We start from the raw sequence: 13,926 nt of genomic DNA, 5'->3' as shown, positions 1-13,926 counted from the left end.
TCACAAGGGTAGAAGTTAGATGTTCAAAATGGTTGTTAATGCAGTATCTTAGAACACATTTGTTGTTGTTATTCTTTGGGTGTGTGATCTAAGAGAGCTTCCTCTCCCCATCTGTATTATAAACACCTTGAAGACAAAGGCAGGTCTTTCATGATCTGTGTCCCCACAAAAGCCAGGTGGTACCAGGTTCGTGGTGGCAAGAACTTAATGAATGCTTCGTGAGTGGTATTTGGAGGGTATCCTCATAGCTCTGTGTATCGGAATAAATTAGAGAGAGAGTGGGAAATCGGAGATTAGCTGGGAGGCTGCTGGGAACGAGAGAAACATTTCCATCTTAAACCTACCGAGTCAGCAGTTCAGAGTGCATATTGATTTGCTTTTTAAAAAGAATATTAATTTCCCTTTTGAAATGTGGGTGAAAGACTAAACAAATTGGGCCTTGTGTTTATTTACTAAGATGCAGTCCCTGATTATTCTCCCCTTTAAATCATCCCACTGCCATACTGCAGGCCCTTCCAAACATTAATATTAATGTTGCCTTGCTTCCGGTAGAGGCTGGTGAATGTGGCATTTCATAATTCAGATGTAGACATGAAAAGGGTTTCACAATTTCAACTCCAATGTCTGCACTGTGCCATGAGAGGGAAAGGAAAATTGGAGTATACAAAAACGATTTTGAAAATTGATATGTTTTAAAGATGATTAATGTTCTAGATTTTTACTTGTCAAAAGTAAATGTCCAGTTTCTGTTCTGATCACACTTGTGTTATGTGTGGACTTGCCTGTTTTGGTTGAATTTTTCCTTTTGTTCTTTTGTTCATTCATTCAACAGATATTTATTGAGTGCCTGGTAGTCACCAAATTGAAGATGGTCATGAACCCAGCAAAGCCCCTGTCCTCAGGCACAACTTGGAATCTATTTCTCTCAGTCCCATAGAAACCAGCAATACAAGGTCAACCTGTAATTAATTCATCCAACTGATGATTGTTAAGCACCGACATAAATCAGGTGCTGTGCTGAGTGCTGGAGCTATCTGCCAATGAATGACACTGAGTCTCTCTGAGGGAGCTATCAGTCTCACGGAGGCAGTAGATACACAGAAAGAACACAGAGGGTGATAAAGGGTGTACTGGAGAGTAGCAGCAGTTAGCTAGGGGTAAGGAAGGGAAGGGAAGGGTAGGGAAGGGGAGAGAGTATGCCAACAGAAAGAAAATAGAAATGAGTGTATGAGCCTGAGATTGGAATGTGGAAGCCAAAGGCAAGTGATGCAGGAGGTTGGAAAGATGAGCAAGGTTTTGGAATGTGCAAACCTGGTATGCCCCATCACAAAACTGGGTCTTGATCCCTAACCGCAGGATCCTCGAGGAATCAAGCTCATCCTGCTTTCTTTCTGCATCCTCAGTGCCTAGTGGAGGCTAAATAAGTGTTCAGGGAAGGAATGGATAAGCTGGTGTGTGAGGGAGTGGGATGGTGATGACCTGAGCTGGTTTTTCATTCAGAAAAAGTACTCTGGCTCATAGGGAACAAGGCTGGGGCCAGTGAGCTTGTTAGCGGACCAGTGCATTAATCCCAGCAAGAAAATATGGTGGTTTGAGCTAGGATGGTGACAGTGAGAATAGGGTTTTCTGCCAGTCAGGAATAGGAACACTTTTTTGCAATCTTCTGTGTAGTTTCCATATGTTTATATTGTTTGTTTTTGACTTTTGTTTGCTTGTTGGTTGGTTGGTCTTTTGCAGAGTTCTCAAATTTGTATTTCCTTTTTTCTCCTTTCTCCATAAAGAGTCCCCCCCCCCCCTTCAAAATGTACTTGCTTGGTCCCAATATCGATGTCAAGCACCCAGCGGACACTCTAAAGACAAGTTGTGTTTTAGTAATTGAGCATCATCTTGAAGTATTTACTATTCGATTCCACAAACATTCCCCTCTTAACGTATCTCGTTTAGATAATCACTATTAGTTTGATATTGAGCGTGTTTCAGAAGTACTTGCTGACACTACGATCTTTAAGTCCCAAATCTATATGAGCAAAACTCTTCATTAGGCCCTGCTTTTCTCCATTACGGTCTGTTTCCTAGCTGCAGAACCGACTGAGTGGCAGGACACCTCCCTACACTCCTAATGTCCTACTGCTGTCTTCTGTTTGTTGACATATTTCCCATTGATAAAACCAGCATTCTTAGTACTCTCTAGTAATGACAGTGGAAATTCAAACCCCTTGCAGTGGGAAGTTATTTCCAAGCCGACAAAAATTTCCACCTTTCAGATTGCCATGAAGTTTCCTATGCGAACCAATTACCAAATGTTTCTGGGGGCGCCTGGGTGGCTCAGTTGGTTAATAGTCTGCCTTCAACTCAGGTCATGATTCCAGGGTCCTGGGAATGAGTCCTGCTTCTGGCTCCCCGCTCCCTCTCCCCCTGCCCTCCCACCCCCAGCTTGTGCTCTCTCTCTCAAATAAATAAAATCTTAAAAAAAAAATTCTGGAGGCAGCTGAAGCAAACTCTTAGTGCTATGAAGGGGGGAAAAAGTTCTATGGGGGATTAACAGAGTCTTGAAAGTATCTCCCTCAAATGATTTTTAATCTCTTCCCAAAATTAAATATTTATGCAGATGAATCTATAATGAGGCCATGCTAATTCCTGCTGTGAGCTTATGAGCTTTCTTTAAGCATGGAGAGAAGTCATAAGACACCACAAAAAAAGTGTTTTTTTCTTCCCTCAGTGGCTGCTCTAGAGGTCTGACCAATTCCGTCTCCCATTGTCACTGGATGGCTTCCCCAAGAGGAAAGGCCAGGTCTGTGTCTGGGTTACAGACGTGAGGAGGGCAGAAGAGAGGGAAAAGCCTGAGGATGGGCGTAGGACTGGTGGGCAGTGCCACTCAGCCTATTGAGACGATATCTGCCTTGTCACTGAGTGGCAGAGACCAACAATTTGCACGCCATGATTAGTACAGGAAAGCAAATTAAATAGTTATTAAAGGGAGGCAATGAATTGGTACCTGGCAGTAGGCTGTGAGAAGATCTGTCAGTCTTATTTATTAATTGATAAAAAAAATGCCTTCAGGGGAACCTTTTCTAAGCATGTTTACTTAGTTACACTGAAGGCCCAGTGTCTTAGTAAGTAACCTATCATTATTATTAGCAGTAACTTAATAATAATAATATGAATAACAAATATTATTTTCTCTGGAATGGTAAATCTTGGAGGGTATTACTATTATTACTATTATTATTGCTTATTAGTATGAGAAATGTGTCTCTCTCAGGCTGGGTTCTAATTACCATTTTTATGAGTACTATATATTCTTATACTTAGGCAAACAGATTTGTTTATGAAGGGCCTTTCCCCCGCCCTGCCTCACTACTCTGAAGCTCGACTGTTTATGAGGCAAACATGCCGGACTGAGGAGAGGGTGATACATGTCATCAGTGGAATTTTACTTTCTCAAATAATGAGCAAGGTAGCTGCAATGTCACCGAATGCTCAACGACATATAAGCATGGATTTTGAGTTTTCTTTCATTTATTTCGCCCAAGCATAAGGTGGGCAATGATTAGCTGTATTGTGGCAGGGATGTCAGTGTCAGATAAGAAAAAGGACTGTCCCTTATGGTTCCCTCTAACCCTGAAAATCAACAATTCTGTGTTTGATGATGCCATACGAAGAATGCCCAAATGATCAAGAGAAACCTGTGCCACTTCTGGAAAAATAGCACTGCTGGATTCCTGCTTCAAATAATTATAAGGAGAACCTCTTTTACTGAGCTTCCAACCCTTGGCCAGTGAGGGCAATGTCAGGAGCACTCCATCAAGCCTAATGTTTGGGTTAAGGAAAAAAGTTAAGGATTATTTTCTTGTTACTTAGGATGGTCTGTGAACATCTCAGGTAGAATACAGACATGAGATATGCCCATTAGTCACCTAAGAGTAACTAGGTGAGCAACTATAGCAGCTGAGATTCAGAGTGGACTGAAAAGTCGGGTATTTGTGTCTGTCTGTCTGTCTTTTCTTCTTATCTCTTCTTTCTCTTTTGCGCACACACACACACATCCACACCCACACGCACACACAGATTTCTCTATTTTCTACTCTTTTTCCCCTATTTGTTCCCACGGGAGAGTTTCTTTACCCTAATTTGTACACAACTTCCTTTCTTGTCCTTTGTCAATAAAAGGAAGCACCTACTAGACCAGGGCTTCTGTTTTATTTCAACATTAGTGTGTCTCTGAATCACTGGGGATTTTGTTAAAATGCAGGTTCTAATGTAATACATCTTGAGTGGACTTGACATTTTAAATTTCTAGCAAACCCTTAGGAGATGGAGATGCCCTATCAAAGCACATTTGGAGTGAGAGGGCTCTAAACCAGCCTACTTGTATTGTTTACTTTGTCCTTTCTAAAAAGTGACTAAGGAATAACATAATCTTCTTCCTCTCTCTCCTGGCCTCTACCGGAAGTGGAGTAAGAGGGGCAGCTGCATGGGTGAGTATAAATGATTCACAACAGAAGGAGACAACAGTGAACTAGAGCACCAGCTCTCTTCTCTTGCCTGACAGGTATGCTGACTCACTTTGGCCAAAGGCAGAGAACAATTCAGAATCATATTGGCCCAGTAGCCAAAACTGTTAGTAAAAGTAGATTAAAGCTCTAAAGTCTTTAGATCCTATAGACTCACATACCTGAAAAGGCATTTTGCTCAAAGATCTCAAAGCATATGTTTTCTTATGCAATTAAGAAGCAATCCTTTGTAAAACACACTACCAACTTACAGGAATTTTGACAGTAATTGGTATGTTCTGCCCTATAATTTTATTTTTTTATCATCTTAATGTTCTTCTTTGCAAGGTACTCTAAAGAACTGTGCAAAAATGGAGAAAGAAAGATGGAAAGAGAGGAGAAAAGTTGTGCCATTTAATTTAAATTACTACTCTCAATGGTGAGAGGCAAGGATAAGGGGTCCAGTGTCAGACTCTAGAAACTCGGGGATGGCAGTTCTATGGTTTATAGTGAAAATCTATGAAGGGGGAACTCAGGAAAAAGAAGATGGAAATAAGGAAAATGCAGGGTTGGAGGAAGTTCATAGAGAGGTAGAACTGAAGGCATATTCTAAAGGGGATGATGGAGAAGGGAGCAATCCAAAGGAGAGTACCAGGTGCTTTGCCTGATGGTGGTCAATTCGATAACTTACCTGGTAAAAGAGAGTGACCAGGCTAAAGAAATGAGTTTCTATTTTGAATGGTATCTTTCTATGAGTAAAATTCTGTTTCTGTAAAATATGTTGAGGGCAAGAACTTCATCTTATATTAATTTCTGAATCTTTCTCTCTGACTTTAAGAGAGAGAGCCCACCATGATATTAGAGCCTAGTGTGGGACTTGACATGTAATAGATACTGAATAAGTGTTTGTTGAATGTAAGGATGGATAAATGGATGGTAAGATAGCATCAAAATTCTTAGTTGTTATCAAATCTCGATGTATTGAGTATTATTTAAAAGAGATTTTAAGCTGGTACTTAGTGTTATTTAGATAGATGATAGATAGATAGATAGATAGATAGATAATTACTCTTTGTAATGAAAGAGAATTTAATCTATGTCTTGATTTGATAAGAGTGGGAGTGAGTGTGAGAATAAGGATAAGGCATAGATGATGTGGTTTAAAGAAAAACAGATACTCATATTAAATGTTCTTACCATATACAAACAACAACAACAACAACAATGACAAAAAAAAAAAAAACAGCAGGAAGCTTTTGGAGATGATGGGTATTTTTTTTCCTTGATTGTAGTAATGATTTCACAGGTATATGCACGTCTCTAAACTCATCGAATTGTATACAATAAATATGCATGATCTTTTTTGTATATCAACTATACTTCAGGAAATCTTAAAAAAAATGATAGAGGAGACATGTATGAAGAATTCAAACCAAGAAAATAAAAAGTACTTGTCTCCCCCATAGACACCAAAACAAACAAACAAACCCTGATACTAATCCCTTTAATATCAGTGCTTTGTTAATGACCACGATCATTGAGGAGGTAGAAAAGAGGATTCTTACATTCCTTGGAAATAACAAGGAAGGAGGCCCTCTACTTCTCCATTTTCGAAGAAGATAAACTACAGTTGTCTACTAAGCATCCCTCCAAAGACTTTTTGACATTCTAGAATCCTGACATAAGATTGTGGGATAGGGAAATTTCATGAATATTCTTTGAATTAAGGTGGTGAAACCAGTCCAGAAAGATTCTTGCTAACTCTGTCTCTCCTGCCCACCTTCCCATCCCAAATAAGAACAAAGGAGACAGCAAAGACATCACCCAGTGAAGAACACTAGTGGGAGCTGGGACAGAGCTCAGTGTATCCCTATTTACTGGGACCCTCAGTGCCTCCTTGAATCTCAGCCACAAAAATACAATGCATTTCAGCATAAACCTGTAACGGAGATCAACCATTATCAACCGAATGACAGTTGTGAGAGGCACCAAAGGAGGAGCTTCTGGGGAGATATTCCAGATCTCCCCTGAGACATCAGATTTGGGTTTATATCCTGAAAGAAGATGCAGGTGCTTTTCTTTATGACCAAAATAATCTTTGTAATATTCCACATGCTGTCTATTATCTTTTTCTAAGTTTCTATTTTTTCATATTCTTTTGCATCTCCTACTAAGAAAACTTACTGAATACCATTTCAGTGATCCTTCCAATAACCTTGTTTTCCTAATCTGCCCAATTAGTAATATACATAAAGGTATTTTTGAGAAGAAAGCCCACATCTTCCTGACTGCCACCTTTCATACTTCAACGTTAGGCCAGTATAGGTCATCAGCACAGTGCCCCCTCAGAGGTGGCTTTGAGTGAGGCCCCAGCAAGCCCATTTGATTGCTTAAGGTAACAGAGTTAATTGCCAGACTCAATGCTTACAAAGAGAGACAGGCAAGGGTGCCTTGCCACCTTACAAATACATGAAAATCAGATTACCCAGCTAACAGGCTAGATGTGGTTTGGATTTGTATCCTTTTTCTAGTGCATACCCACAGGTGGAAGTGTTAAAGATGTGACAGTTGGCTCGCACTGAACATATCCTTTTTTATTCTAGAGTGTTTTTAGCTTCATCTTTAAAATTTGTTGTTTATTTCATTTTCTTTGTTTGCAGGCTTGGGAAATTCGTCATTTTCTCACAGAAAATCAGATAGTGAACATAAATCATTTGATCTCTAGGTCATTCATTTTAAACCATCTCAAAGTTCTCACTTCCCAAAGTTCTTATCATCTACTGACTGAGGAAAGAATAGATGGCTACACTCTTCTTGCAGATAGATGGTTATTCACATAATCTAAAACGCCACCAGACAAGTAGTTATACATCATCTCCCCCTTGATGCCTTCTACCAAGAAGGCAGAGACAGAGGATGTTTCAGATGAGATGGTGAAAGGGGACAGAGTCCTATACTGAGAGCTATGTCCTGCTGTCTTTATTTACAAAGGAAAAAAGTGCTTTCATCAGAGACTTTCCTTAGCAAGTGGGCACTATATATGAACAGAAGGAATAGATAATATATTCATTTCTCCTTAAAACACAGTTCTAAAACAAAGTAGCAAAAAGCATAAAATAGTAGGAATGTACATCAACTAGTTGAAAAATTAGAATAATTTAGATTACCATGGCATCTACTAAAGTAATATAACCTCTTTAGGCCAAGTATTAAGTCTTTTTCATTAGTAAGGTGGAGAAAATAATAATTCTCTTCTCCAAGTTTTTTTTTTTTAATTTTTTGAGGCAGGGGGAACTAAATGATATTAGCTCAGTAACTTGAATATAAAAGTACTTACTAAACATTAGTCGTTGTTATTTTATTTTTGTAAAGTTTTGAACTAGAATATAGATTCAACTTTTCATTACTGACTATTTGTGGGTTTTTTTTTTTTAAAGGTTTTATTACTTATTTGAGAGGGGAGGGAGAACACAGAGGGAGAGGGAGAGGAAAAAGCAGACTCCCTGCTGAGCAGAGAGTCAGATGTGGACTTGATCCCAGGGCCCTGAGGTCATGACCTAAACTGAGGGCAGATGCTTAACTGATTGAACCACCCAGGCCCCCCTGGTTTTTTTGGTTTGTTTGTTTTTGTTTTTGTTTTTAATCAAGGCCCCATGTTTGGGAATATTTTCATACCAGACATACTATATTAATCACTTAATGATTAAATTGCCTCCTATTTTTAACTGTTTCAAGACAGAGCTATCAATTACAGCTTCAGATGTTTGTGATAAGGGTTAACATGGAGTTCATATTCCAATTCAAAGTAAAGAGGATGATATTTTAACTAAAACATGTTAAACTATGTAGTCTTATCTTAGATGAATATGAGCTGATTAGTAAAATACATGTATATATATGTATATATCAAGGACCTAGGTGTTCAGAGTACCTGGTCAAGAACGCATGTCTGCAAAGTCATTTTTATAACTAAAGCTCTATGATCCTGTGATTGAAGATTCTTGGCTGCTATGTAGAACCAAGCTAAAGATACATGATGTAATTTCAGGGACATTGGAGGGTATTTATACCCCTTCCCAAATTGCATCAATTGAATGACATCTGTAATTTAGCTGTATCTTCAGAAACAGGATCACAATTAATGCAAGAATAATAGGAGAAGCAATATTTTAATCAGCTATTCAGTTAACATTTATTGTAGGTCAACTGTATGCAGCCATTAGCATATATTATAAATGAAATATTTGAGCTAAGGCAGAAAAAAGGTGAGCAAAAAGATCTTTAAGCAGTGTATGCCTGAGCGGTAAAGGACAATGAAGAAAACGAGAATGGCACATTGCACCAATTTCCTTGCAAGTTACCAAGGTTCAAGACTTAGGGATCGAGTCATTAGGGATTTGTTTTATGAGTAGGAATTTGTACTTGGGGCTGATTTTGTCAAAATGGTCTTTCTGTAATCTGTGTGTATGGAACATTTTAAGAAGTGTCCTCGTCTGCTTTTCGAAACACTGCATGCCACTTCACCATACCAGACCACATAGGTACAGCAGAGTTCCTGTGCTCCAGTCAATGGGGCAGGGCAACAAGACCGACTCCAGCATTTTCTCTACTTCAAAAACCCCAAAGGTCCTGGAGCTGACGCAGTTCTGCAGCCTGGGGAGTAGGAGCAAACAAGGAGGAAACGGCCCCTACTTCTTGTCTCTGTTCACAGTAGGAGCTGTGGATAGAATGGTGGAACACGGAGTTTATTCCCTGACTGTCACTGATAGCAGGCACAGCTCTTCTTGTGACTGGTGCACTCTTAGGTGCCGGTCATTGGATGAAGAGGCAAGCCTCAAACCCCCACTCCTGTGTGGTGGAGCCATCCACAGGGCTGGTGCACAAGGTGATGGATCAAGAGTTCTAAGTCCAGTCAAAATATGTTCTTGAAAGAGCCCAGACACATAGATAGATTAGCTGCATTTGAGAGAAAAAGCTTCCACACATCTATCTACTCATGCCTTTTGTAGGTTCTCAAGGACAGGTTTGTGGGTTTTTGTTTTGTTTTGTTTTGTTTTTGGTTCTTGCTTTTTTTAAGAAATCCTTCCTTCTTTCCTTCCCTCCTTCCTTCCTTCCTTCCTTCCTTCCTTCCTTCCTTCCTTCCTTCCTTCCTTCCTTCCTTCCTTCTTTCCTTCCTCCTTCTGTCCCTTCCTTCTTTCCTTCCTTCCTCCCCCCCTCACTCCCTCCCTCGCTCCTTTCCTCCCATCCTTCCAGCTTTTGAGTGTTTTATTTCCAAACATCCAGAAAACATTTCAAAGCTCTGTATACTGAGTTAAATATGGTGATAGAACATGAATAAGAACACAAGCCTGCCTTTCACCACTTTCTCTGCTTTCACCATTTCCTAGGAGAAGTACACTCACATCAGCATACTGTTAGATTGATGTGAAGCACTCCAATGCGCTATGTGCAAAGTACAGAGGAGGAGAGGATTATTAACTCTCCCAGAGTGCCCAGTAGTCAGGAAACATGTCAGAGAGGAGGTGTTCTCTGAAAAGAGGCTGAGCAGAAGTTTCCAAGGAAGATGAAGAGAGGTGGCAAAGGTAGGGCATCTAGACGTGTGCAGTATTTGCGGAACTTCTAGTAATCTGGTGTGCTTCCACTCTGTGCTGCTTATAGTAATACTTCGGAAGGCCAGTTCTGTAAAAGAGGTGCTGATCTGGTTGGGAAAGACTGTATGTGGTGTTGTCTACTTGTGTTATCCAAATGATAAAGTAGGACTGGTATGGGCTGAATTGTGTCCCCCCCTCAAATTCTACTTTGAAGCCTTAACCCCAGGTACTTCAAAATGTGACTATATAATGGGAGGAGGGCCTTTAAAGAGGTGAATAAGTGAAAATGAAGCCATTACGGTGGGTCCTAATCCAATCTGACTGGTATCCTTCTAAGAAAAGGAAGTTAGGACACACGAGGAGACACCAGGAATGTGTGTGCACAAAGGGAAAATGATGTGAAGACACAGGGAGAAGGCAACCAGCTGCAAGTTCAGGAAGGGGCTCCATAAGACACCAGACCTTTGTCCTCAACTTGTATCCCCCAGAACTGTGAAGAAGTCACCCAGTCTGTGTGTGACTGTAGTTTTGTTATTGCAGCCCTAGACAATTAATAAAAGGGCCTTTATCAACAAAAGAGGCATTTTCAAACAGGGGATAGGTATGTTCAAATAGGGCCTTTAGAAGCCTTTAGAAGTTGCTCCTGCGATCCTTTAATTATCTTAATAATCTGAAGTTGTTTTGCTTACCAATCTCTTTTTTGGACTGTCACAAAAGAGAACTTACTCTGATACTTTAACCAAGAAATCAAGGGGTCTAGAAAGTGAAACCCAGCATACTCAAACCAGTTAGAGCCACATTTATTCAGTAGACCATGCAATATTCCCCAAGGGGGAGAGATGTGATTTTCCTCTGGCAAGAGGAAGAGAACTATCAAATCTGTAATAAATAGAAATCCTTTTACCTTTCACACATTTTCATAATTTCCCTTGCTGCTCCAGCTAATTAATTATCAATGCTATTTGTGTTTAGACAAGGGGGTTTGTCTCCTTCACAGCCCATCTGCTTCTTGGTAACCTTGCTGTGAAGTCACTGCAAAGTAGAGTTGCTGATAAAACTATCATCTCCATGGCAACCTGCTCCTATGTCACAAACACAGGAGTGTGACCTCATTGAAGTTAAAAGGAGAAATCAAACTGGTGTCTGTTGTGTGAAGCGATAAGAGTTTTTAATCAGACACACAGTTTAGTTATTTATTTATTTTTCGGAAATGCAGGAGAGAAGGATCCTTCTAGAGGAATGTTACCGCAATAACCTTGCTGCTAATTACCAAGTAGTAAATGGATGCTTTCATAGTAGGAGGTGCAATCTAAATGTGCAGCTGCTTATACTTGGGTGAAATGTTTTATGTAAATATGATGCTGATTCAGAGAGATCTGTTCTGGTCCCTAAAATACAGATTTCTCCCTTAGCCAGTTGCCTTTGCACGTATTTCATTTGGCTTCTTAATAATGGCAACAACTAACATTCACTACTTAATGACTTGCCAGATCCAATAACCCATGGGATAGGGATCGTTGTCTCCATTTTATACATGATGGAACTGAGGCTTAGCAAGGTGGAGGGACTTGTCCAAGGGCACACCCCCAGGTGGAGTGGTGGAGCTCGGTATGGAGCCCTGAACTATGCCTACTAAGCCAGGCTCTTCCCCATTGTGCTGGATGCCTGGCTATGTGCCATTTACCCCTCAACATAGGCTTTGCTGTAGATTCTTTTTGCTGGAAAGAGTTTCCAGTATGAAAATTTAGTTCCATCAAATCTTACCAGTTGTTAGACTCTGATGAAATTTTAGTAATAAAAGAATTGCAGGATATCAGAATTGATTTTGTCTAATTCAGTTTTATAGATGAGAAAACTTAGTTATATAGTAAAGGACTTTTACCCAAAGCAACTCAGGGATTATCTGCTGCCCCCCTTTGACCATTTAAAGTAACAGTTATAAGCTGTTCATGTGAAAGTCTGTGTCCATCCCACTTTCTCTAGTAGGTGGAAATGACAGTGGTAGTGGCTTTCCATCAGAATGTTCCTGGCAGGTCACCCCAAATGCCCAAACAAGGCGCTTGTTCTCAGAAATCTGCAAGATAAAACCTTAGTTCTAACCAGATGGCCTCTTGAAATCCCTTCCTATGTAGACAATCTGGAGCCTGCAACAGGAAAAGCAATGCAAACAAACAAACAAACAAAAAACCAGCAGCAGAAAAGTATAGATGTGGTTTTAAGTACCAGTTTTGTGATTCCATTCACTTCCTTGACATGGTAATTTACGAGGAGTCAGGGTTCCTTAAAAAATCAGCTTGAACTTTTTCCTTAAGGAAAAGTAGTACTTCATCTATTTTATTAATTGAGATTAACTGAGTATAAATTAAATTAAGTATGGGCCTAATTCAGTGATTTTTCTTTTGTTTACCTCCATGGTTCTGAACAGGTTAGTTTCTTTAACATCCAACTAACGAGACCTTTATTTATCCGGCAAGCATCCTATGACTGTCTTGTTATACATCTCCTAGCAAAGATGACACTCCTTGTATGATATTTACCATGTTGAGAAAGTAAGCAGTTTCTTCCTGGCTTACTGCACCCATGTGTAGCGCAGCCGGTACACTGAAAGGGAATTATGACATGTAGCCACAGAGTGTATCTCCAAAGAGAAAGAGCTAACACACTAGTGAGAAGGTGAATCTTGAAATCGACCCACAGGAACTGTTACCATAAGTTCTGATCAGCCTGCTATTTTCTTCCTTGGATGGCTGCTCAACTAGTTACTCAGTTGAATAACGCAGGCAGTAAATATTGTAGCCTGGAAGTGCTGCATCTCTCCAGCTGTCAGAGAGCTAAAGCAACAACTTTCATTGGGTGTTTGTTGTGTGTGCATGTACCAGACACTGTAAGAGACCAAGAGAAGAGTGTGTCCAGCCAGTATACTGTGATTCTTTACAATATTATGGGAGATAAGCAGGACTCAACAGAATCCTAACAGCACAAAGGGACACAAAGTCAAAGGTTATACCAGTTGTCATGGTTTGGTGTTGATATAAGTGCTAGGTGTCGTAATAAAATACATCAGACAAACCCTGTATTAGGTAGTGATTTTTATTTTTTTTTATTATTTTTTTAAGTTAACTCTTTTTTTTTGTAAGATTTTATTTATTTATTTGACAGAGAGAGAGCACAAGCAGGGGGAGCAGCAGGCAGAGAGAGAGGGAGAAGCAGGCTCCCCGAGCAGGGAGCCCGATGCAGGGCTTGATCCCAGGACCATGGGATCATGACCTGAGCCAAAGGCAGATGCTCAATGACTGAGCCACCCAGGAGTCCCACAGGTAGTGATTTTTAAACAGATGATTGGAGGGTGCCTGGGTGGCTCAGTTGGTTAAGCGACTGCCTTCGGCTCAGGTCATGATCCTGGAGTCCCGGGATCGAGTCCCACATCGGGCTCCCTGCTCAGCAGGGAGTCTGCTTCTCCCTCTGACCCTCTTCCCTCTCGTGCTCTCTATCTCTCATTCTCTCTCAAATAAATAAATAAAATTTAAAAATAAATAAATAAATAAATAAATAAATAAATAAATAAACAGATGATTGGAGAGGGGTCTGGATGGCTCAGTCAGTTAAGCATCTGACTCTTGATTTCAGCTCAGGTCATGATCCCAGGGTCCTGGAACCGAGCCCTGCATCAGGCTCCGCACTCAGGTGGAAGTCTTCTTGAGATTCTCTTCCTCTCCCTCTCTCTCTCTCTCTCTCTCTCTCTCTCCCCCCCTCTGCCCCTCCCCCCTTGCTCTTTTTAAAAGATTTATCTTTTAAAAAATTGGAACATGATTGGAAAGAATATTTTAAAAAGCCATATTCTG

The 13,926-nt window shown here is 40.3% G+C and overlaps 1 long non-coding RNA gene across 1 annotated transcript; it reads right to left on the bottom strand.

The window, feature by feature from the left end:
- Positions 1 to 8,660: 8,660 nt before the first annotated feature.
- Positions 8,661 to 11,117, bottom strand: LOC141374271 (uncharacterized). Its single transcript, XR_012381033.1, has 2 exons — positions 10,989 to 11,117; positions 8,661 to 9,210 (listed from the first exon to the last, which is right to left on the bottom strand). It is a non-coding gene; the product is annotated as an uncharacterized lncRNA (long non-coding RNA).
- Positions 11,118 to 13,926: the final 2,809 nt, after the last annotated feature.

The sequence above is a fragment of the Callorhinus ursinus genome, unplaced genomic scaffold, assembly GCF_003265705.2.
Source record: "Callorhinus ursinus isolate GAN/ISIS: 27379988/994484 unplaced genomic scaffold, GSC_fseal_2.0 scaffold1, whole genome shotgun sequence".
In the NCBI taxonomy this organism is placed as follows: domain Eukaryota; kingdom Metazoa; phylum Chordata; class Mammalia; order Carnivora; family Otariidae; genus Callorhinus; species Callorhinus ursinus.
This window is presented reverse-complemented; position numbering and strand designations above follow the sequence as displayed.